Genomic DNA, 26,727 nt, shown 5'->3' with positions numbered 1-26,727 from the left:
GCAAGTCCTGCCAAAATCGGCATACCATCTGGTCATACGTCCAGCAACTGTTACAATGACGCCACACCACTAATGGATGAAAACATGTTGGCGGAGCTTCTGCCTTAAAGTGACCGGGCTGACCCACTTTTTCACGGGATTGACGAAGTACCCTGCAAAAGAGTCAGGGTAGAAGGGACTTCTAGCGATGAAACAAACCCTAGAAGACCCAAGCAATGTTGTGGCAAAAGCCATTGGTGAGGCTTCTCAGATCATACTCACCGCATTGGGAAAATCAGTGGAGAACAGTGAGCGAACTAACGAATTGCTGTCAAACCTCGTAACGGTCATGAAAGAGGTGAAGAATGATGTCAGACGGATTGAGCGCAAGGTAACATCCTTGGAACGGAAAGTTGAGATGCCACCTCCACGGGCCCCAATGCTGAAAAGTGTGGTTTCTTCAGCAAACAGGAAGAAATAAAATGTGACTTTTGACTGACAGTTTAAAGTGTTTACTTCATTAACTGAGTGACAATTTGTGTTTATTTAAGTGTTAAAAAATAATGTCCATAAAACAAAGGTTTCATGACAGAAAATGCATTTTTTCAGAAAAATGATGGTACATAGGCTTTTAAAATCGTATGTTTTGCTTGGAAGACAAATACTATAGAACATTTTGTAATCATTTTTGTCAATGAAAATGTGCTGGGGCACTAAAATTTCACTCACAATATTAATATTGCATATATGCTTAACAAATTGTAAAAATTACATGGTATGTTTCCAAGTGTATAATTAATTTTTCAAAAGAAAGGGAGGTAACTTAGGCAATGTAAAGAAATGAAAAAAAAAGAAAATGAAGCACAAACGTGTCTATTTTACATGTATTTTTTCTATACGGTCAAAATAAAAGATCTAAATACTTTCAATAGGCCAACTTATTTTAAGGATATTGTTTACAACAAATACGCAATACAAAACTGTAAAATATTCTTATTCTAAAGTAATTAAGGCCCATAACTCTGTAACGAAAATTAACGAAATAGCCAAAACAACAAATCAGCACGAGTGGTTTTTTAAACAACTAATTGTAATGTATTACATAAAAGGTTTTTTAATGCTTTCATATATATATATATATATAACAGCAAATCAGCACACTAGAAGAAATTTGAAGGCTCCAAGAGCCGCAACTCTGTTGAAATTTCAATAAAAAAGAATAAACTTGTATGCATTGAGCAACTATGTGCTTGATAGCACTAATTATCACGAATCACAAATAAATAAACAGCTGTGTTACTTTTACACACTTTTAAGTGATAAAGAAAGCTGCAAGCTTTGGCAGAACTTCATCGAGTACTTTTTTCATACTTAGTTACTAGTAACTGGCGGTTGACAGTCAGTTTTTCATAGTGAAGATGTATCGAAGGCCATCTTCTCCTGACCGCCTGTATATGGTCTGTAGATGAGCCATGTTAAGACCTGACCTTGTCCAGGGCTGACAGGAAATTGTTAACATTCACAGGTCCACCCAATCCATCAATCATTGCTGTAAATGAAAGAAAATACACTGATAAGTACCTTTCATGTATTGCACCACAATTTAAGAGCCAATCAACAAATTAGCTCAGGCAAAACGTTCCCGAATTCTGGACAGTACAGCTTATATCGTTGATTGAAACAGTCAGTCAAAAGACAGAATAGCAACGGTACAAAAGCAATCTTTGAACAAGGGCTGTTTGTAAAACATGCATGCCCCTCATATGGGCTGTCAGTTGTAGTGGCAGCCATTGTGTGAATCCGTTTTCTGTCACTGTGACCATAACTTTTGACCTAGTGACCTGAACATCAATAGGGGTCAACTGGCAGTCATTATCAATGTACCTATGAAGTTTCATTATCCTAGGCCTAATTATACTTGAGTTATCATCAGGAAACGATTTTACTGTTTCGAGTCACTGTGACCTGACCTTTGACCTAGTGACCTGAAAATTAATAGGGGTCATTTGCCAGTTATGATCAATGAACCTATGAATTTCATGATCTTAGGCTTTAGCATTCTTGAGTTATCTTCCGGAAACCATATTACTATTTCAATTCACTGTGACCTTGACCTTTGATCTGAAAATCAATAGGGGTCATCTGCGAGTCATAATCAATGTACCTATGAAGTTTCATGATCATAGGCGTAAGCGTTCTTGAGTTATCATCCGGAAACCATTTTACTGGTTCGAGTCACCGTGACCTTGACCTTTGACCTAGTGACCTGAAAATCAATAGGGGTCATCTGCGAGTCATGATCAATGTACCTATGAAGTTTCATGATCCTAGAAGTAAGCGTTCTTGAGTTATCATCCGGAATCCGGAAACCATTTTACTGGTTCGAGTCACCGTGACCTTGGCCTTTGACCTAGTGACCTGAAAATCAATAGTGGTCATCTGCGAATCATGATCAATGTAGCAATAAAGTTTCATGATCCTAGGCGTAAGCGTTCTTGAGTTATCATCCGGAAACCATTTTACTGGTTCAAGTCACCGTGACCTTGACCTTTAATCTAGTGACCTGAAAGTCAAAAGGTATCATCTGCGAGACATGATCAATGTACCTATGAAGTTTCATGATCCTAGGCGTAAGCTGTCTTGAGTTATCATCCGGAAAAACATTTTACTTGATCGAGTCACCGTGACCTTAACCTTTGACCTAGTGACCTGAAAATCAATACGGGTCATCTGCGAGTCATGATCAATGTACCAGTGAAGTGCAATAATCCTAGGCATAAGCGTTCTTCAGTTATCATCCGGAAACCATCTGGTGGACGGACCGACCGACCGACATGAGCAAAACAATATACTCCCTCTTCTGCGAAGGGGGGCATAAATATAATTTTTTTATGTGCATAGTAAATAGTCATTTTCTCAACTTGCACAGCTACATTTATTTGCAAAATTACACACGTACTCCAAACTGATGTTATCAAAAGCAATTTTCATAAATGCAAAATTCATACAAACTTCTTTATCTTACCTATCCCAAGCTTTGTATTGACTTCAAAACAGGGTATCCCTCTGGATTTGATATGGTGTTGTTCCATATGGCACTCTGTGTACAGCACCACATTCAACATTTCAACACACAACATACAAGTAGCCCCCAACCCTTTCTGTAGTTCACCAACAACATTGTCAAATGTTAGTGGCATGGGTTCTAGTTTACACGACTGACAGGACCGGAGGCTCTTCAATAAAATACAGTCGATTGGTGTATAGCGGATTTTAGTGAGAAACGGATAGCTTAAACGTTTTTTTTGCAAAATACTTTTATTTATGTTAAGATTTATAGTTTTCTATTAATTGAAAACAATTAGCCTATCATTGTTAATTCAATTCATGTTTTTGATGATGTGTGTCAATGTTAACAACTGTTTCTTTTTTCGAAAGCAAAACAATGTCACGTTATGTACGCACCGCTTTTGTGACGACAGGAAATGTGCAGACAACTGGTTTCTTAAATTTTGCAGATTTTGTTTGGTAATCATAATGTTCATTGATGTAATATTTTAGTATTATGTGTCCTTTACAAAAGTAGGAATGCTCAGAAACCATATTGATGCGTACCATATAAATTAAGCATGAAAGCTGCAACTCGGGATTTAGTGAAACACGGACATGTGGTGATCGATATTCAGGAATGTGGGGATTGTCTCAAAATAAATATAAACCCAATTGAAGTTGTCCAATACACATGTGGTAAGCGTGTGGCTATGATATTAATAAGTAAAAACATCATTTTTAATGAAAAATAATCAAATTATAACAAAAATTCGATTTCTCTGAAAACATATTTTCCGCAATCTATATATAGATTCAACTCAAAATGACCCGAATATAGGTTGCATCGCTTTGAACAGCAATTACTTCCATGAATTTGGTCTTATTAAACGCAGAAATGAATTGCCTTTCTGGAAATGTACATATATTACAATCATATTTACAAATGCTGTGTCAAATTTCAAGAAATAACACGATACACATGTAATCCGATAAAGACCGAAGCGATCCGGTAATGGCTGAATCAGTGTACCATGAAATTCGCGCTGTAAACAAATAATATTTTTCGGAAATTTAAAACCGCTGGCATGTTTCAATAGGAAAGACATGTGTCTATCTAGGTTTAATGGTTTAATTACTGAATGCATGGTGTTTACGTTGAAATGAGACTCGAAGTCCTTAGCTATCCGTTATACAACAATCGACTGTATCAAATTCCACAATCCGACGTCCATGCCAGTTGTCGTTTTGTTTTCTATGGCTAAAAATGGGACAATTACCTTCTGTGCACGTACGAATATTCAAGACGCGATTGTAATAATGCCTAACTAACACATTAATATTTTTACAGAAACCTTTCTCTTATATTTAGATTGTAAACGTCATTTTTTTACGATTGTTACAATTCATTTTTGTTTGTCATTGTGTTTTGGTTTTGAGAGTAGAGTGATCTCCCTTGGGGGTTGCCAGGCATTCCCAATAATAATAACGAAAAATGGAAAACTTTCTTTTTCTTTCATGGTAAATTAATTTGATATATCAAAATTCGATATAAAGAAAGTAAATATGCGAGAAAATAATTGTGTTTGATAAAAAATTATTCAAATTCCCGAAAGCAACGGCCATTTTCGAGTTACAACGAAATCGCAAGAAATCTTACGAAAGTGTACGGAAAATGCCGAGCTCACTACACGGTTTCTACCTTAATACTCACCCATTTATGCAAATCCAAAGTACACTATTTTCTTATTGTGATTTTTTTTTATTTAAGTATGGTGTCATGAGGAAAAGTCTGCATGGATACCCGGAGTCACAGAGCAATACTCCTCGCTTGTAATCGGGAGGCGGAAAACTACAACGGGCGAGGCATGGTATGGTATTGCGCTAGGGGGATAGAGGGTTAAGGTTATAAGGTTAGAGTTAGGGTTAGTGTTAGGGTTCGGGTTAGGATTTGGGTTAGCCTAAACCCAACCCTAACCCTAACCCGACCCCTAACCCTAACCCTTACCCTAACCCTTTTTGGGGGTTATCGCCCATGATCATGCCTCGCCCGTTGTAGTTTTCCGCCTCCCCTTGTAATCTGGATAAGTTGTAAACGTTATAATGCATGTAAAAACAATGACAATGCTATTAGAGACAGCTTTTCTATTTTGGCATTTTTGTAATGTAAGTTCACAATTATTAGTGTCTTTTGGGAATCATGGAAAGTTCAGCGCTGTCAGAATTAGCATCGGCAGCGGGCAGAGCAATTGAATAATTGGTGATTAGAAAAATGACATCATTAACAACGACCTTGATGGTTTTCCTCCGTGTTTATGTTCACTTTACAAATATATTTTTTCTCAAGATATTTTTTTAATTATATTGCATTTAATAATAGTCAACAATGAGTGTGTTCTTTTCGAAATCTTAAACAAGCACAAAAGACTGTGACTTAGCCCAGTGATCAAGAATGCGTTAGTCATGAACATTCACATAAACATTGCACTACCTAATCATTAGCGTTTTCGCAATACATTTGTTTGGTAGACAATCAAATCAATAAGCGGATCTAAGTAACGTTTTATGACTGAACTTGAAATATCGTAATTGCATATTAATTGCTTTTCGAATTGTTGAGTGACAAATATAATGGTATAGCACTAACAATGGAATATCCCATTGAATATGTAATGTAGTTTGAATTGCGTCACATGCCCCAACTAATTGTTTGGTCGTGTTTGTCCTAAAAAAAAGTATTGCTTAAATTGAACTAGTCACATGTGAATAGTTACATTATCGATATACTGCAATTAATAAAGGATTTTAACAATCCGTTGGTTCCATTGAATAACATTCAGCGCATTGGTATTATGCTGTCAAAGTTCACTGCTTTAAACCGTCCGTTGGTATCTTTCGACAGCGGTTTTTGTTTTGCCGAAGCCAATGCTTGGCTGATCACACAATAGAAGGACTGGTATCAGTATTGAAACAACCAGATATTTTCATTCTTTACCGCAAAAGATATGTGTGCATGACTGTAAGGCAATCTCGGATGACATGTCATTTTATCTGTTAAACGAGAATTATCAACCTTCAATGCACCGTATAGACAACATACTGGTTTAGGAAAGGCACGATAAGCTGGGGGCATTTCATTCTTCGAAAATATGCATATATCTCAAGTTTCAATAGGTTTTCCATAATATAATTATAATTTTATTTCCATTTGTATAACGTCACGCTTCAATCACGCGTAGCTCAAAATAACGTCGACCGCATTTGTACGGATTTCTGCTGACGACGACACATATATGATAGTCCGGCAGAAACTGACATTTAACCGACATTGTTGTGCATAGTAAATATTAAAGTGTTTTTTGTTCGGGAACATTTCATTGTTGAAGAATCCGAATGATGCCGGGCTGGTATCTCTGGGGTTTTGAGAAATCCAAGATGGCGTCCAAGATGGCCGCCGTTTTCAGAATTTTAACGTATATGGGGATGTTATCACGACTCATTATTTTGGATTTTCAGCCCAGAATATAATGATGTTATGATGGTTACATGTATTAATTTGAAAGTAAATCATTCGAAAGCAAATTCCAGGTTATACGCAGGAAGGCTGGTTATATGGCCGCTTATGCAAATAAATGCGGTTAAAATTCCATTCCGATACATTGAATCGTAATTTCATGCTATACAAACTGAAATGTTTGCATTTCTTAATGTTATTTTGTAATACTATTCACCAATATCCACTTAAATCCCTCAAATGTATTATTTTACCTCAATTTATTATATAATATTTTACCTTTACTGTGTTTTAATATTGTAGCCGGCATTGTTTTATTGCTTAAGTTTCTTACAGCATTTTTCTTTATATCATTCAATTTTAGATTATTTATCCTTTAATTAATGCTTCAAAATAGTATCAATCACTCTTATTTTTTATCAATTTAATGTACATGTTTTGTACAACGCCATTGAATATAATTATATAAATAGTCGTTGCATCAAATAAGCAAGTTTCAAGTTTTATTATATATAGCCATGACAAGAAGCGATTTATAGGTTCAACACTAAAACCTGAAACTCTCAAGGTTTTTAGTTTGAGTATGCATACTTGCAACAGAATGGAGTAGATCTGAGAAATATTAGCAGTGCCAATTTAGTGGACACTGATAAACAACACAAAGAAGACAAGTGGGCAAATATTAATGCATATGCTAAGGATAAAGCAAGTATTTGGAGAAAATTGACGGAATGTATTGATCTGTTGGATCCAAACAAGCACCCACCCAGTCCTGTGAACATTGTGACTGGAACAACCAATGTCTGCTGATTTGGACAAAGCACAATATATTGGTAAGACACAAATGATGGAATTTGAAAACTCATGGCTGCAAAATGTTTATATGTCAAATCTAAATAAGTTGAAACCCAGGTTACCGTTGTATCTAGAACGCACATTAGGGTTGCAGACACCAAAGTAGTAGGTGTTGAAGAATCAAAGTAAAGTAAAAGTGTCTGAGTGGCAAATTCACTGGCCCTTTAACGTAAAGAAACATGACTTTACAAACGTTGACAATTTGAAGTTTTATATAAGACAAGATCTGAATAAATGTGATGTCTACGTTATGTCAGGCCGACACATGGATTTCAGCATGAAGAGTGTGGCGAGGTCAAGTAGGCAATCCTATGTCTCAAGGGTGTCGATCTAACTGTTGCAATGATGTGTTGAGCTTTATGTACGGATACAGAATGTGCACTGAATCAGAAAAGTTGGTCGATACAGAAGATCACGACACTCCCACTGAAATACATGTATATAAAGTTGTCAAAATCTAGTCAGCTGATATAAAAACAATCCACATAGAAGCTGACGTTATTACGATTAGGCTAATGGTTGATGTAGTAGAGGCAGAACACACTGGCATTTATTTGGTAGCTGAAACTCCCCACAAACATATAAATATCGCGACCGACTTGCTGTCTGATCACTCTATCTCTAGTTTTGTATCGGTACAGAAACATTTATTCAGATGTATGCAACTCCATCAGACTGATAGGCGAAATGACAGCTTGTATGACAGAAAATATGAAGGAAGCGACCTGATTTGTCTTAACATGCTTTGAATATCCTAATACAGAAAAATGTTTATTACAAGACAAACCCTTTTGGCAACCAGGTCGGCAAGTCGGGTAAGGCTATGCCATCCGCAGCAAGCTTGCCGCCAACCACGGGAGCATCCTATTCAAATGTTTAACGTGTTCACATATAGGGGTGTAGATGGAAACACGCATTAGATACAGTACCCCCTTTCCCCCGATCTGAATTCTTGTGACTAACACTATTATACCCATAACAGCAGTAGCATCAAATGTTGCTCTAAGCCCTACTTAATATGCAAAAATGATGAAATGTGAGTGTATAAGCGATAGCCCATGGTCAACACTTGGATGCTCATGTAATCAAGACCGACTACCATGCACTATCTTTTGCGCTTGTCAAAAGGTTCAGGTTCAAATAATACAATGTAAAAATGATAAGAAAAAAACATACCGGTTAAATAGCTGTCTTTGTCGATGAGAAATGAAAGTTGGATACTAATAGCGTATTCGGAACTGAACTTAATAACATCATTCTACGCTAGACAACAATTCTCAACAAGAGCAAAACTAGTATACATTGTACTTTAAACCATAATGGTTGAAAAATGTGACCTTATCACGACCTTGGTGAACACATTTTGAATGTTATGTATTATTGTGTTTCAATTGATATATGATGTGCTTTATAACATTTGTGACAACGGTGTAATTTTTAACACAAATCATACCTTTGACGATGCTGTTGGTACTGTACACACAGATAATACAACTGTCCTCCGATAGTCAAGTAAAGTTCGATATGTTCTTGTTATGCTATACTCTGAATATGTATTATTGGAATTCATTTAATCGAACAATTATTAAAAAATTAATTGATACTATATTGTCTTATTTTTCCATATTCATTATTTTTATGGGTATGCGTTTGGTTTAAGGAGCAATTTTGGAGCAGCCAAATGGATTCTGACAGCAATGTTTGACGCCATCTTCATTTTATTGTGTTTATATAACACACGTTTGCACTTCTTTATTCATATTTAACATGTTTAAAAAATCCAAATGACATGATGATACGTACCAAGATGAATATAAATATTTATGTTAATACAACTCAGAACGAAAGTGGCCACCTTCTTGGACGTCATCTTGAATTTAGCGTAGTCCCTACAATATATCAGATCGGCATCATTTGGATTCATCATCAGTTACATGATCCCCTAAGAAAAACACTTGAACATTTACTATACACCACACCATTATGTTGGGCTTACTGAAAAATGTCCACTTTTCTGCCGGACTATGACTTGAAAGTAATCTTTCAATCGTTCAAAGTTAGTTATACAGGTTGGTAACCCACAAACCAAGATTGGTCTTAATATATAGTAGGGGCAACAGTGGATTTGGCCATATTTGGTAATGTTTAATGTAAGTGATGTTTTACATTAAAATCATATTTACCACAAACAGAGCTTAAAGGTGTGCGCAATGACAAGTTAAATTTGTATTTATATTGGACATATTTATATAAATGTGAATAGTTTAACAAATACTTTATATTATGTTACATAACTTTTCAGCATTGTTGCCTGGTCTACATCATCCATTAAAACTGGAATTGATCAATAACATCATTATGTGATAACTAGCTCGTGATTTTGTAAATAGTAATTGAAATAATGAAACATTTCCTGATATTATCAAGGTATAAAAAAATCTGGCTAAACTACAACACAAACGAGACTGACGATGGTTAACAATTATATCAGGACACTCACCGCAATAGTGTTGTGCATTGAACTAACCGATTGTATACTCTCGTTAACTGCACATTAAAGTGTTTTGCTGAACATTCATACGTTTAAGCGTTTTAATTTCAACATCCAATGTTGCTGTTAAATGCAAGCAAAATTACTGATGCTTAGCTAGTTTATTTGGACCCCCCCCCCGCACCCCCAGCTTATTAGTTTCACTTGACCCGCAGGACAAGCACATTTTGTTTTCACTTGTCCGGACCTATATTTGGGATGTATTGGCGATCCGACCACAGTCAGTGTTTCAACCCGTCAGTCAAACCCCGATTCCATTGAAGGCGCTTACTTCCTATGATGGCATGTCGCACTGTAGCAAGATTATAATTCGTGAAATATTTTGATAGGTCTGAGCATAAATTGCCTATTGTGAGGATCGAAAAACAATACCACGAAAGCTTACGTTAAATCTTTTTTTTTTATTGACTAACATTAATGAGTTTTCTTAAATTAAGCTTGAATAACAATTTTTATTTGCTTATTTGCCTAGTCAATTAAGGAAGTTTTTGTGAAGTTATACTTTTTTAGGAGATTTTTAATTGAACGTGAATTGCATTGGCGAATAGGTCATGGCTATGGTTAGATTTTGAATGTTAAAGCATTCACATCTGATTGAAACAATTGTAAAGACATGGTGTCAAAAATCAATGACCTAAATTAAGCTCTTTTTTGCACAAAACAATATTATTGTGTGTGGCAGATTATCGAATGACGATAATCTATTCAGTACCCGAAATGATATCTATACTATGATATCGAACAGACAAACTACTCCTTAAAGAATACGCGCCCGCTGGATCCGCTATTTAATCGTTGTACAGTCATTCAAACGGCACCACACATATCATATTTCGTTGACATCATATTTAATTCCCCAAATATATTTGCAAGCTAACTGTTGGCTGCTCAAATGCCTCTTCCTGATCGAGCGATTTATATGCGTGAGAAACGCAATTATTCAGTCAATAACTAAGTACCTTTACCTAAGCAAACTTATAATATCTGTCCATTTCTATGACGCTGAAAGGTTCCCTTCAATAATTAATGTATAGAAAATACCCAAAATAGAAACGATTTAAAATTGAGTATCGTAGGAGGCCAAAACGAGATTTACAAAAGGTTTACTTAAGCGCACATGTTTATTCAATGCCTTACATTGAAATATATTATTTCATTGCTTAAAAGATATCGATTAAAACGGACATAAAAGCTCTTTTTAATGTTAATAAAAACACATACACGCCGAATCTATTGATCTTTGATTCTTAACGAGGTTACTACACATTTTTGTATTCTCGTTGCTACGCTGTTTTATTTTAAAAAATATTTATAAAAACGTTTGAAATTACTGCAAATCATCCCAAAATAACAAACGACCTTCATTATATTACGTATTTAAGGCTCTATTTATTTGGATTTTAAATAACCGAGCATAGTGTTGATAAATGTTTTATGATTTCACTAAGTGTCCTTAAAGTTCCTGAAGACAAATATAACACGTTTCTGGTGGTGCTAGTACACAGCGAGAATTTGAGAATGATGGTTAAATAACACTGAAAAACCAACTATAATGTTATTCATGTTTACATATAAGAATTAATTGATTCGTTTTTACCTTCTGATGATGCAAATCTTCAAAAACACGTATGAAAAAAACACACTTTGAAAACGCAAACGCGACTATGTTATGTGGCAATCTACCGCATTAAGTTTGCCGATTTTCACAATAATAGTAACACATGTTTTAATTTGTGTTATATTCAAATTGTAAATTAGAATTAGTAATACATGTTATAAAACTGAAAACACTTGATATGCGATAATTTGGTTAACTTATATAATATTTATGTAACTTATTCAGCTATTTTTCTAAAGTTATACACATGAAACACCGTGATTTAAAATATCAGGTTTAATCAAGCTAAATACCCGATGTTCAATAATAGCGGCTTATTAAACAAATCAGCCCTATGCGCGGAGCAAATACGCTCGAATATTAGGTGTTCTTTTAACGGTTAAATGTTTTACATTATTGAAACTTTGGAGGGCTGTTAAATACTTATTTAGAAGGAATATCGGCGCTCCGCGCCAGTTTGGCCGAGAAAACTCTTTTTTAATTAGATATATATCATGAACCATTATAGAATATATAATGACTTATTAAAAAGTTTGTCTTTTGACAAGTGCAATAAAATCCAGATTATAAGCTGAACACCTCATTAGAAAACACTTATTCTAAATGTATGATATAAGTCTTTGCCAGACATGCCAAACTGAATGCAAACAATCACTGTTGTTTTATCATTAAAATGTATTGACCAATTTATTGAATATATATTGGATAGTGTCGGGAACAGTTAAGTACATCGGCACAGTATGTTTAAGTTCAGAGAAAGAGCAGATGCAAGATAATATCATATAATGTTAATGCCAAAACTTTTACAATAAAGAGCTGAACCCAATAGTCTTTGAAAAAAACTCAAACCGCCCTTTAAAAGCATGTATAGAATTAAATGGTATCAAGTAAACATTTTCATTTGGGCAGCTTAATTCCAATAAACGATCTATACAAAACGACAAATCACACTTCTGTACAAGGAAGTATTAAACAACCACTATTATTCGATTTACCTTTTTTAAACCATTCAGTAAATGCTGTATAATATTATGCAAAGAGTCCTGCATAGATCTTTAGTAGTTAAATATGGAAGCCTTCGAGTGCCTTTTTGACGTACGCGTTTGACCTTCGAGTTTTGACTTGTAGCTTTTGATTGATTTATTACATTTAAAATTGGCTAGGTTCTCACTTATTGATATTTTATTGATATTCATGCGACACACGAACACTAACTTGGTAAATTAACATGTGTTTATTAAATTGCGCCGAAAAAAACGAAAAAGAATATTTGTATCTTGTAAAATCTATATTATACCAGACAACATCTAGCGTTGAAATTGTGTATTTTGCTTTGAGGAACATTGATTTTGTATGTGTTAACTTGTTTTGAAATGTTGTACAACATTTTTGATGATTGTTCAGGGTTTGTGTGCTTTTAAAACTGTTCCCAGCGAGTACTTATCGGTGACGTAAGCTTCTTATCAAAAACTCGGTGTACATGTTTAAAGTAAAAATTACTTTATTAACTCCGAAAACGATCGTTTAAAACATGTTAAATATAATTTCAGATTTTTGTATAAGTCACCCATTGATGGTAGATGACCGAAGGCGTATATAGATTGTTCGGGATCTCATTATAAGAAGCAATAAAAGAAACAATAAAACACTCTTACTCAGATTCTTTAATATTCAGGATCTTAAAATACAGTCTCGTTATGCGTGTCAAGTTGGAAGTCACAAGTTACAGGTCATCACTCACAAGTTATTAGTCAAAACTCAAAAGTTGACAGACATAAATCGAAATGGCACTTCAGAGATGCCATACTTAAAATTACTGCGGTATACTTTCTACGCAGTTATTCGCTTGATGTATTTCGTAAGCTCATCATAATTTGCTCTGTCAAAAAACTGCTGTAGTAAAACTAGGCTTTATAAAAATCGGATTACTAACAGACGCAATAACAGTTATGATTTGAAAGAAGTTTTTGTAGTTAATACATTTATTAAGGAATCTGGTATATTTTAACTTCTTTGTTTGGCAAATGTACCGATTGCTTAAACACACTGTAATAATAAACTTAACGCATTTAATATATTGAACATGCGCGTTTGTAATCGAGTTACTCTTGTTTGCGCGTTTCTGATATTACTCGGACATACATGTAATGCATGCGGTTGCAGTCAACGTAGTCATCGACCACATGATACGACGCCTCCTACGTTGTCTGGAAGTCCAGAAAGTAGACATTACTACACGGACAGCGGAAAGTTATATTCAACCATGGTTCGATTGACGGAACCCACGGCGTGGGACAACAGGGACGGAAATATCGGGCATAAAATCATATATATAATAGATTTTTAAGCGATATATTCAAAATAATGAAATGTAGTTATAATGTACAATTTGCTACAATGACCACAGTTTTAAAAACTGTTAATTTGATTGTTTATTTTAGCGGTGTAAAATAATTTTTCAGTATTGTTGATGATGAACTTAGCGAAATTTATTTTGCTGTTTACTATAGCGCTTTTCAAGCCCACACTCTTATCTAATCAACAATATATTCGAATCAGTGTAACGAATATTGATGAGACCTACGAAGTGGAGATACCATACCTTTGAGAAACATGTATTAGCCTACTTTATGTACTAAAACCCAAGATGCTTGTCGGACGATTGTATATTAATAGCAAATAGTGTTGCTCATAAACACCTAAAAATAAAAATGCCGAATGGTACAATTCTGGCGGTTGTATATTAAATGTAAATTATTTTGCTCAGAAACGTTCATAAATAAATATGTTAAATCAAAACAATCGGTTTGTTATACATTACCAGTAATAAATAAAAATGCAAAATGAGCACATTTGCCGTTACATTATGAAGAATAAACAGGCAATGTTATTGATGCTCAGACTATCAGAATAACTATCTGTCATTTATTCAGTAAACCATGTCAAAACGACAGAGAAAGTTAAGTGGGTTTAGCATAAGTTACAAGTTATGCCATGGATTTCGAAGGGATCCACTGGTACAATGTATGCTGAATTTGTTAATTTAAGTTTTTATATACAATAAATAACTGTTGTGGTAACTTTGAAATTTGGCAACACATGTTAAACATGTTATCAAATTAAATCTGAAGGGTAAAGAAGAATACAATTTACTGTTATTATAACTTGAAAATTATGTCAACAAATGTTAGAGTTGTGCTTCAATAGTATCATGTCGCTCTCGGGGTAGACTCTAATACGCAGTATGCCATTATAAAATGAAGACGGCGCTTGCCAAAATATATGCCTTAGTTTCAGTGTATTTTTAGGGCAAAGCGCATAACAGGGTATGGACCAGGACAGATATTTTACTATGGTAATCATCGGATCGAGTACATGGCTAAAGACAACAGTGGGAACACAGTAACGTGTAGATTCACTGTCACTGTAACGGGTATTTTAACCAAACTATTGACAATAATAGTGGTATTCGATTTCCTGTGTTTCATTGTCTTCACATTAGTATCGGATTTTAAGAAATGGTTTAATAGCTGTTCAAATAGGATATTCACAAGGTCGTTGTCATCAAATTCCTAAATTGCAGCACGGTTTGCAAACCCTTGTCAATATTACACCGTGGTTGGATTTCGTGTGACCAGACAAAACACCTGCTCGTCGGTACGGTTTGCAAGTTCGGCTCCCACCCTGACTACTGTCTTCACGGCTCTGACACTGCAGACTATTTGGCACAAGACCGGTGTAGAATCTCGAGTCTGCCCGTTTGAAACCGTAAGTATGGCGATGCATGTGACAATTACATATATTATGGTGATTTTTTTCTATACAAAACAAGCAAAGATAAATCTGTTAATAGGTACACTAACATTATATATATTGACTGGCACTTTATATTCATATATATATATGTTTTATTTTTAGCTCGGATCTGCCCTCAACTGCTACCCAGCAGTACGTATATGGTGATTAACTGTTCCGACGGGTTCAATTTCCAGAGCGTATGCAAGTTCACTTACACTAATGGTTTCGGAATTCTACCGGGCCATAAGAGAGTGCGAGCGTGCGACGCAAGCGGGATCTGGGCCGGTGAAGAACCGATTTACCGCGGTATTGTAATTATCTGATATCCATATAAATATTTTGTGTTGCAAACAATGATATTTTTTTATAAAAATATTCATTTTTATCAACTGTAAGCAATGTTTATTATTTTGATTACGAATAAAATATGTGTTTTTGTTAAATATTATTGCTGTAGACGTCACCCCTCCAAAGTACACAACTTGTCCCAATCTGCTTGTTTTCTACGCTGATCGATCTGCGGATGATACCGCAGAAGTTGGCAAGCGCCTGTCTACTGGGACAATGCAGGTTTGGGTGAAACTATCGCAGTACAGATTAAAGGTCCCAGTCCGGGATCCGTCATACGAGTGGGCGAGTACACCGTAGTGTACCAGGCGTGGGACAAGGAGAAAAACGCAGCAATCTGTGAAATACAACTTACCGTGAAACGTTTGTACCTTTGGATCTTACAAACGACATACACACATAATGAAACTTATAAAAATGTATCTAGTCGCGCGTAATGTATAACTTTAAAGATACTTTATAACAGGCAGGCGTAATATGAGTGTTATAAAGATTAGTTCGATTTTTTTTAAGACATACTTACATTTTAGTGATCACGTGTCACATATTGCACCCACGTCCGTACACTCAAGTCACGTGTCCGGTGGGAAGGCGGTTCGGCCCCACATGCAGCTTCACATGTCAGGAAGGGGCCTCACTTAAAGGCGATGAAACAGTACATTGCGAAGCTTTCAATACTAGAGGCGTCTGGCATGGGCAATGGACCTTTGGGTCATTGCAACCTTACTGCGAACGTAAGTTAAATATACAGAAAACACTATGGAAGCGTCATTTTTGTACTTGACTTCATCCCATGAGTTGAAGCAATTTTTACATTGCGAGGCTTGTCGAGCTTCGTAAGCCTGTCTGAGTCGAGTTCGACAAATTCAAGTACACACTGACATAAATGGTATATGGTATTCTATATATCCTACGATATTAAAAAACATATTTGGTGAGACAATCAAAATAGTATCGGGTAATGTTTGAAAGCAATAGCTAAAATAAAGTACATTTACTTAATTGAACCTCGTACTAATATCTAAATCATGTGTGATCTTTCACGGTTACCCCTAAGAAATAGTCTTCGATTATTTAACATAAAAGCACAGTTAAGTAAAAATACTGAAATGTGTCTCGATTAAAATGTAATCACCATTCCAAATATTACACACCATACGTGAACACAGAAGGTTTTGTTGAAACTTACATGTATACATTCACTAAAGCAAAATACCAAATACAAAGTTTGATGCCATTTTCAACGTTAACAATGTGTACCCCTACGTCATGCATAATGCAGCATCTATCCCCACTGATAATGTAATTTTTAGTTTACAAACAACTATTCTTCGACTCTTCATTAGACACACATTTTGATAACTGGCATATACAAGTGAAACCTGTACTGGTCAATGATTTACTCACCCAAATGTTTACATGGATAACAATCGTCGTGTTTATGTTCGTCGAGTCTTATTTGCTTACATGCTAGTTTAAAATCTTCAGAAGTTATACAAGATATATATGTTAATTGCCATAATCCTTTTCCTTTTTTAAAATAATGGATGTAAGCATGCAATTCTTTGTGGATATACATTCTTTGATCAACTGACAAAGGAACGACCTTTTCCTAAACAAACCTTAAATACTACGTTAATTTTTGTCGAAAAGTAAAATAACGATGTATCACAATAAAATAAAATTTAACACTCTGTAAGTCGATCATATTGTTTTAAACATGTCAATTGTTCAACAAAAGCACTTTATTTAAAACATCTTGTTTTTCGAGTACATTCTACGCTACATGTATTTATGAAATCTACAATGCAATATCAATGGTTTAATTTCAAGAAATACATTCCAATACTAGTATTAATATTTTATCATAACATTCAATCCTTAACACAGAAATCCGTCACATTGTAATGCAACTGCGTTTCAAAATTTCCAACTGAATAAATGATGCATCCAGTGACCTAATGCAAGCTGTCAAGCGCGTGTAATTCTGCCATTGTTTTGCACTCAATTAAACCTTATCTAAACACTATATTCGAATACTGTTCAAAATGCAAAATATATTAATATAATGTTTGTATACACTGACATTCAAGACCGAATGAATGTGAATGATGATACATTTTAACGAGTTCAATCGTCTACAAGTAAACAGACAAAAACAATAGACAGCGGTGTACATGAAGTAGCAGTGTAAAGGCAGGTAGACATGTAAAGCACACGTTTTCTTCTATAAAACGTTTTAGCTGAAGGATAAACATAGAAATGTGTTTACAGTAACTAAGCCTATGAAAAGACATTGAATATGGCATCTCTTTGTCGTCTTGAGTTGAAATAAAATGTGTTCGACCCATTCCTCAAGAGAAAGGCGCGCTCTCGTGTGACACGTGGGCTATGGGCTCCTATTGCGTGTTGCAGTGTCAACAGGGATACGTGGTGCAGGATTTTGATTTTGATCCTCTACTTACGTGCAGCAACAGCCGAGGAGAGTTCTCCGTACTAAAATATGATGGTACCTTGCCGCAATGCGCAGGTATTCACCTTAATACAGATAGACTCTTTATATGCTATTAAATTTCGTGCAGGTGTTTCTTATAATGGTGATATTAAATATGTTGTTAAGCTTTTTTGTACATTGAATACATAGAAAAAAAAATAAACTGTGAAAATAAAGTACGCTTATACGTTTAAATAGGTCTGTATATAACAGGCGTGTATCCCATGTGAAGGCGGCTTAACAGATAGGTTATTATCATAATTTACAAAAATTATTATCGCGTAGTTACACTAGTCATATAAATATTACCATACTGAACAATAATATAATTATACCATAGCTTATTAACGGCCAAAATGGAGATATGTTATCGTGCATGTATAATATTAAAAGACATGGGGTTATTTACTCATGCAATTAGAATGTGTGTATTGTATGTTAAAACAGAATATTGCAAGGTTGTTTCATACATTGTATTTGGAAATATGCTAATCTACCATATTGGTAATAGTTTTCCACATTAATATAAATAGGGATTTTTTAACAGAGGAATCGGAGGGATCGTTCTTTGACTACAAGCTACAGGAGTACTATTATTTCGTTGGCGACTGTGTTGCGGCGAAGGAACAGATCCGACAGAATTTCATCTCCGCTTTAAAAACAAGCCTGGGTGACGTAAGCTCGAATCTCAACTGTTCATCTGATCTTGTGGAGGTAAGAACTCGACTTCAACGTACCTGGACGCTTTGTCAGATAAGACGCTGGATTTTTGGAAAAATATGTTTTTGGCATGATTATTTTTTCCTATAGATAAAAAACAAACGCATCTTTCTGAGACTTACAAAGAAATAAAGTTATTCAGGCCAGAACTGGAGCTAATAAAATAGTAGTTGTTAATTCAAGGACCAGAATAGTTGCCATATCATTTTCAACTCAAAATAACACAGAAAATACAATGCATTGGGAATTCCAGATGACAGCAACTAAAAACATTATTTCCTTGCTTTAGTGTAACATATACAAAAGAAAACCACTGTATGTAAAATATTTAAATTAAAAACAATGTTGTGGTTCACATATTGCATGAAAGCAATTTACCAACAAATGAGAAAATACTGCATTTATACAAACGCGACCCGTCTTAGTAGCTATGACTTAAAAAGGACGCCTCCATTCATTCTCTTTTCAGTAGAATGGTCGTATTTAAGATATAACCGTATCTGTATGTTGTGTATGTAAGAGATATGTTGCATGCCAGGAAAATTGTTTCAACGAGATCGACTCCGGCAGAGAAATGTGCGTTCCTTATCAGGTACACTGTCCATTTCTGCTGTCTTGACGCTGTCAGGAAAAGGTCCAAATAAATTGTCACCGTCGAAAGCCATTACAATGCAAAAGCAGATACATCAGGCACGCGCCAAGAGCAACGTCAGTCTGGAAATTGGTAACGAAATGGCACTCCAGTTAACGTCCATCCAAGTTTCCAATCCCGAAGTCACGTGCACATTTTGCTCATATATGGATAAATTCACTCTCAGTTGTGGTTAGTAGTTTCTGATTAAGATGCTGATCTTGATTGCCGGTTTGTTTCTGTTTTTGATTGCGTTATGCGTAATAGTCGATCATATTTAGCAAAAAGCATCAACACTACCTAGTAAGTATCGACTTTTAGCAAATGTTAGTATTCATAATATCATACGTAATAATTGAACAGGTATACACGTACATGGATGACTTGAGTATATTTGGAAATGAATTGATAGAACAGTCTCCCAACGTGTCAAAATAGATTTTAGTTTGCGGTAATAATTCGTTAGATGTGGTTCATTCTCTTTGATAGAAGCGGACTTAATGCCATTTTAAACAGACACTTAAACGTGTAGTCTTCCGCCGCAACGCAGCATACGCATATTATAGAAATACCCGTTGTCCGTTAAACCGTTCATCAGAACATAACTCTGTCCGCCAGTCTGTCCGAAACACGTTCATGTTTGCCCCATGTTCATTTTATACTCTTGGATGGACTCATGAAACTTTCCTCAAATGTTACTGGCTTTGTGACGATATGCAGATGACATGAGTTAGTCACGCCAGCGAAGGCGACTGGGACCACGTAACTCAGTCGTACTTGAAATCAAAAGTTTAGACATTCATTTTCGGATCCGCTCCATATCTTCTGTATTCTCTGAAGGATTTTCAGGAACTTGGTGTAAATAATAACGTTATTGAGAATATATGCAGAAGGCATGAATCAGTCTTAGGTAATTGCCTTACATTTTTTTCTGAGACGATGCGAAAACGACACGAGTCATTCACAACGGCTCAATGTCGCGGTTACACTTAAAGTTCAATTTTGTTTAGCCTTCATTTACGTGTCCGCTGCATATCTTCTTTAATTGGGTAAAATCATCTTCATCGGTAAAGTGCTGATGTGAATCACAATGTTTGCGACCGGCATAAATCTGTCATGATGGTTAAAGGTCCTACTTAAAGGTAAACTATTTTACCCTCCTTCGTGTGTGATCGATATCCGTAAGGCTTACAAAGCGATTTTACAGAAGAGATATGCTTGTTTAATGTATTTCTTAAGACTTTGTCACATTGTTAAAGTTAATGATATGCTTTTCAGAAGGAATAAGTCAATCTCGCCGGCTTCAGGTAAAAGTCGAAATAGAAGGTCAAAAGTTTGACAATTCAATTTAGTATTCGGACAATATCTTATATCCCGTTCAAATAAATATTTAATAAAAAGTCTAGGTCATTGTTACAATGTGCAGAAAGCATGAGTTATTTATGCTGATCGTGTTCATAAGATAAGGTCAAATGTTTTATCATCATTTTTATGTTCCGGAAAATATCTCTTTCGATGATATGCAAGAAATCTTAGGCAAAATGTTAGATCATTAAGCCGCAGAGGGTGTGAGTCAGTCATGCCTGTTCAAAGTTAAATTCAAACCAAGCGTGTGAGGCTTCATTTTTGTGTTTGTTTACTAAACCATTTGATTGGATGCCATGAACCTTCACTACAGTGTGTCGGTTATTGATATAAAGTGTAGAAGGCATTAATCAATAACCTTAGCTCATTTTATGACAAATGTCATTCATTTGTTTCGGAGTCACGAGTCAATCACGCTGGCTTGAAATCACCAGTGTCATAATAATCTCCTGCGGAATATACCTGTCTCTTGGACTCTCTTGTTGAAAGTGTGTCGCGATTAACTCACAAGGCCGTGCTGCTAGTCTGATTAAACTTTTCAATCAGAAACGTAGCGCGGCCGAATTGATATTGTATCTGGGGCCGTATTCCAGTAGCTTCTTAAGTTTTCACTTAGGTTAAAGAAATTTCTTAAATCAATTTTTTAAGTTAAATTTACAATTTCAAAAACAAAACATGAGACGCTTAGTATTTTCTTTAAAAAATTCCTTTAAGAGTTTAAGAAAGTTAACTTTATTTTTAATATATGAGAAAAAATACACCGAGTAAAGTAATTCATTAAGTTTATAAAGCTTCCAGAATTTAACTTAAGTGAAATCTTATGTTTAAAGAAAAAATGGCGGAGATAAGAAAAAATATTGCGCAATATTTCAACTTAAGTTTTTTTTTAACTTAAGAAGCTAATGGAATACGGCCCCTGGTTATAAACTATAAACAATAAGCAAAAAATCGATTTTGATTAAAATTTATGGTGATGAGGGGATGAGTACGTCTCCCCTAAACGTTTCATTCAAACCTTGAGGTAACATGGCACATATTTACTATAATTTAAAGATGCACTATGTTTTGCTGAAATGTATGTACTTTTTCCATTTACGAGAGACTATCGTGTGAGCATTTTGTTTTCCAAATTTAAGTAGATGTACAACTTCGTGTTAAGAGATTGTCCAGATAGCCTTTTTACGTGTGTTCAGCATTATACTAACAAAGGTGTATACCCAAATCCAACGATCGTATCTATCCGTATGTTGAGAGTTTGGTTTAGGTCTTCCTTCTAAAATTTACAACAGAAAGATTGTGAGTAGGACAACATATGTGATTTGCTCAGCTGTGGATGAAGTGCTCATGTTGAGCTATCATGGTCAATCTATGTTCGCCGTTCGGCGTAATTAGCCGTGTGTCGTGTGTCATCAACTTGTAGTTCGCTATCACTATTGAGGCCACATTTATTGTTAAATCTGAATACAATTAGGTCAAAACGCTTATCTTGACATTAACTGGCTAACGATAGAATCTGAGCGTTCAAAAACTATGTTGCCAGCTTAAAACTTAAAAAAACATATTGTTACCTCACATGAGCTATATTTAATACTAAATCCAGATGATACTCTTTCAGAATGTTCATTTCCACAATATGTTGGTCGAATTCGAATTAAATTAGCCAAACAACTAGATTATTAGGTTATATGTTAAAAACAAACAATCTTTATACTTTAGAGGCGACAATAATGACTCAGTCTTGATTAGCATTGGATCGAGTATTTGTTTTGACAATATACATCGAATAAATCCGGTTTATCTGCGTCTAAAATGTTGGTCACACAGCCATATGTTAGAAAAAAACCTTCTAACCACTATATTAACCAATTTTGAGACTTAAACCGTAAATGTTTATTTTGAAAATATCTTTTAAAAATAGGGCCCAAGGTTACCAGGTTGCATACACATCTCCAAAATGGCGTCTCCAAACTATTCGGTGAAGTCTGTTCTTCGATTAAATTTGTCGCTGCTGTCTATTCCTGATCTCCAATTCAAGACGTTTATAATTAAAGCGGGTGTACTCATCTCATTCGTCACTCTTCTCATTCGTAGTGCAAACAACTTTTTTCTCTATACGATGTTTAAAATAAGCGAGTATTCGTGTCGTCTTTTCGAACGCCGTTGCTACATGTGTGTCAACGTGTAAAAGCCGGTTCAGCAAAATCAGCGGGGATCCGTACATTTTAAATATCAAAAATGGATTGTTTTGCAGATTTTTAGAAACATGTGGTATGATAAACAGAAAAACAGGTTACTGTCCCATCGTTTTGTAATATATCAGGCTCGGCACGAATAAAATAACGGCTCGGCAAGCCTCGCCGTTATATTATTCTAAGCCTTGCCTGATACATTACAAATATATTTCCCACCTTTTTGGTTCTAAATGTCATTTGAAAGAAGCAACAAGTATGTACATACTTGACAAACGCGACGTCCACTTATTCGTTTATTCGTTCGCGTAAACATATTACAATAATTAAAGCGAATGCATAAAACGATACATTATTTCGAACAAGAAACCTTCGTATGGATTTCATAAGTTATGAATCCTCGCGTCGGGGTATTTTACGTTTTCACAGTTGACGGGTAAATGTATATAAGGGTGAATCCATTGAACAAATTATCATGAATTACATATTGATTTCCGTTTAATGTGTTGTGGCTGAAAATAATAACACCTAAAACCAATTCATATAAAGAAAATTGACAATGCGTCAATAAATATTTGAGATCTCTGATTTTCATCAATACATTGACGGTGTCTTCAATATCATCCATTCACTATCGTTTTTATAACAAAATCTTCATTGAAAGTGCTGAAAAGTGGCGCTGGAGAACCTTTTCTTAACCAGCAACTTCGATTTCATTGTTCAGTTTACTGCGTCATAACCTTCAATTTTCTTCATTTTTATTGTCAATCTTTATTATTGACAATAAAATTGACAATCGTATTGTGTGTGAATGGGCCGCTAAAGGGCCCCATACACCAAGCACGTTCTTAAACAGTTCGACCAAGTTTTGAAGAAAATGCAGAACGGGATGTGAACTTGCTTGAACGTGTAGTTTTGGTCAGAAAAAAATCTGCAATATGACTAAATTACGTTGATACACAGTTCGCGCTACGTGCAGCTCGTTCCTATTCCGTCCCATCCCATTGCCAGTCCGTCTTTATCCAGTTCAAATCGGGTCAATTTACCCATTGTCCCCGTTGGTATTCCGTTTCCAGTCAGACCGAGCCCGTCCTCAGCCAGTTCGATTACGTTTGTACGCAGTTCTTCTTTATTCGTTGTGCAGTGGTAACTCGTTCAAAGGCAGTTCTCACTCCGTCCTACTACGTTCTTAGTACGTTTAGGAAGTAGTTGAAGCCATTTTCTGCACGGCGATTATAAAACCGACTACGTTCGTGCCAGTTCTCATTTATGTTTCACGCTTTGAGCCGACCAGACGTACATTTTAATGCCTCCAAGAAATAATTCCGCCAAATTTCTCACCCAACAAGTTCTGTGTCGTCTCCGACTTCTTTCTCGGCCCAACAAAACAGTATATTGCTGCTCTGCTTCTAGCATAAATTGCACGAAGCCAACATTAACAAAATTAAGAGCTCAAGATTGTCCATGTTTCAACTTAATATCACAAATGATGAATTTTGAGACAACGACCTCTATTTATATGCACATTGTCTGAACGTATTGTATTAACGGTTTGAACGTTGTAACAACTGCAATAAACGAATATAACGTACTTGGAACCTACTGCGAACTCCTTAAAACGAGTACAACGTACTAAGAACGTACTGAGAACTCGTAGAACGTGTTGCAAACGTTGTAAGAACTTATCTTTTAGTTTCTATTTATTTTCACGAAACCATATCGTACTTGCGTCTAAGTGCGAACGGGGTCGGTCTGTCTGAGAACGGATTGGACGGACCAGAAACGGACTCGATCTGGCATCGTACAGGTAATTTCGGTCCGATCGCACTACGTTCTGGCACGTTCCTTACTCGACCTGAATACGACCTATCCGTTCTTAATACGTCCATTCCGTTTCCAGTACGTTGTTACTACGTTAAATTGTAGAACGGGATGATCGGAAGAAAATTTGAGTAGGCTCAAAGTTCTGAAACACCTCTCCCGTTCAACCCCGTTTCAGGGCGTCCACAAAGTTCGAAGACAGTTCGAAACACGTTGCTTCTACGATCACTCCGTTCTCACACAGTTCGAGCCCGTTTAGTCATATTTTCAGAACGTACTTCGAACGGAGTCGCTGTATTGGGGGTTTTAGGGCCAGTGTACTGAATTTTAAGCAAACATAATTACGCCTACAAAACATGAATGGGTGGTTAAAGCTCACTGCGTTCTTCCACAATCCTTAATTCACTTAAGTACTAGATACTTCTCTGAATGAGTAAGCTAGTATGCTGCGCAACTTATATAAATACCACGTGTACGTACGTTTTTATATTTGAGTGTAAATACTTCTGAACATGCCGAATACGTTGCTTCATGTTCATGGTAGGTTGAGAAAGATAATTTAAGCATTGGTAATAACATGAGTTGTTTTCTAATAATTATGAATACATGTTCATTATTTTCAAAATAAGTCGCTTTGGGTATTTACTTTACAAAATCTAGTGGTACTACTTTTTGCAAGAAGATTGCCAATTGCGATATCTTGAAAACTGTATAAATAGCTTCTTATCTAAAAAAACAGTCGCTATAGGTGATTTGTTAACAAAACAAAATGTAGTTTGGACTGCAATTATTTTTGGCAGTTATGACCCTTTGTCTCTTTTTTACTAAAGATTGTGTAGTTGCATACATATATTGTTTTCAAATCTTCTCTTACTAATTGCTGCATAGTGAATTACCTTTCAAATGTTAATAACATTAATGTGTAGATGAAGGTGAAGTAATGAATTTGTGGTCCAACAATATTTGTTAGAATGATGGCCTTTTGTCTGTTTGTATAGGGTACAAAACAAAAATTTGGTGTTTTCAACTAACTACTTGTTGAAATTCGCTCGCTCAAACGTTCACAGTTCACAGTTTAATGACCTTGATGTATAGATGATTGTAAAGAAAGGAAATATGACAGCATCCATTTTGTGCTTAATTATGGCCCAATCTATTTTTGTGTGAATCATACTATATAAGGGATTCGTCTGTGTCCAAACCTGTGTTATGGGGGCATCAGGGGTTCGACACATTTCTTGTTCTAGTTGGGTAACATTGGCGCCCAACGTAAAAAAATCCACAATGTGTTTCAGACCTTCCATAGATGTGATGGGAATAGGAAATTCGTGGGCAAATTACACAAATTGGTGGGTGTGCGTAGCAGGGTTCGGAATAAGGAGAACTTTCAGAACATTTGTTAACATAACACATCAACACGTATTTTAGAACAAATAGTCATCCATTATTCATGTTACAGAAGAGGAATACACAATTTATCTTTTACGTATTTGACTTTTTAAGTTCTAGATAATATTTATTTTCCAGATATTCATTACTGAAACAATATTATGCTTTATATTAGGGAGAAATACAAAGACCCTGGTAAATAGTTTTATTTAACTTCAAGAAAATGTGCAACAACATTAAACTGCATTAATAAAACTAACACACTATACAAATTAATAACAATGTATTACTATAAAATTTAGTAACAATAAATGATGACAAAAGTAATACTTTAACCACTGATGATAATAATAATCAAAAACGATGTATTTATGAAACTGTCTTTGCATTAACCAATGTTTAATTAA

At 35.4% G+C, this 26,727-nt stretch overlaps 1 protein-coding gene and 3 long non-coding RNA genes across 17 annotated transcripts in view; 3 read left to right on the top strand and 1 right to left on the bottom strand.

Annotated features, from left to right (window-relative positions):
* The window catches only part of LOC127850056 (uncharacterized), a 263,076-nt gene that overhangs the window by 36,251 nt on the left and 200,098 nt on the right, over positions 1 to 26,727 (top strand). The gene's annotated exons all lie outside the window — the stretch shown is intronic.
* Positions 1 to 26,727, bottom strand: part of LOC127850063 (uncharacterized) — a 177,143-nt gene that overhangs the window by 21,838 nt on the left and 128,578 nt on the right. The gene's annotated exons all lie outside the window — the stretch shown is intronic.
* LOC127850065 (uncharacterized) lies at positions 15,155 to 16,056 on the top strand. Its single transcript, XR_008035048.1, has 3 exons — positions 15,155 to 15,333; positions 15,484 to 15,669; positions 15,821 to 16,056. It is a non-coding gene; the product is annotated as an uncharacterized LOC127850065 (long non-coding RNA).
* Positions 18,134 to 19,711, top strand: LOC127850067 (uncharacterized). Its single transcript, XR_008035050.1, has 3 exons — positions 18,134 to 18,241; positions 18,753 to 18,919; positions 19,518 to 19,711. It is a non-coding gene; the product is annotated as an uncharacterized LOC127850067 (long non-coding RNA).

The sequence above is a fragment of the Dreissena polymorpha genome, chromosome 11 (genome assembly GCF_020536995.1).
Source record: "Dreissena polymorpha isolate Duluth1 chromosome 11, UMN_Dpol_1.0, whole genome shotgun sequence".
NCBI lineage: Eukaryota > Metazoa > Mollusca > Bivalvia > Myida > Dreissenidae > Dreissena > Dreissena polymorpha.
This window is presented reverse-complemented; position numbering and strand designations above follow the sequence as displayed.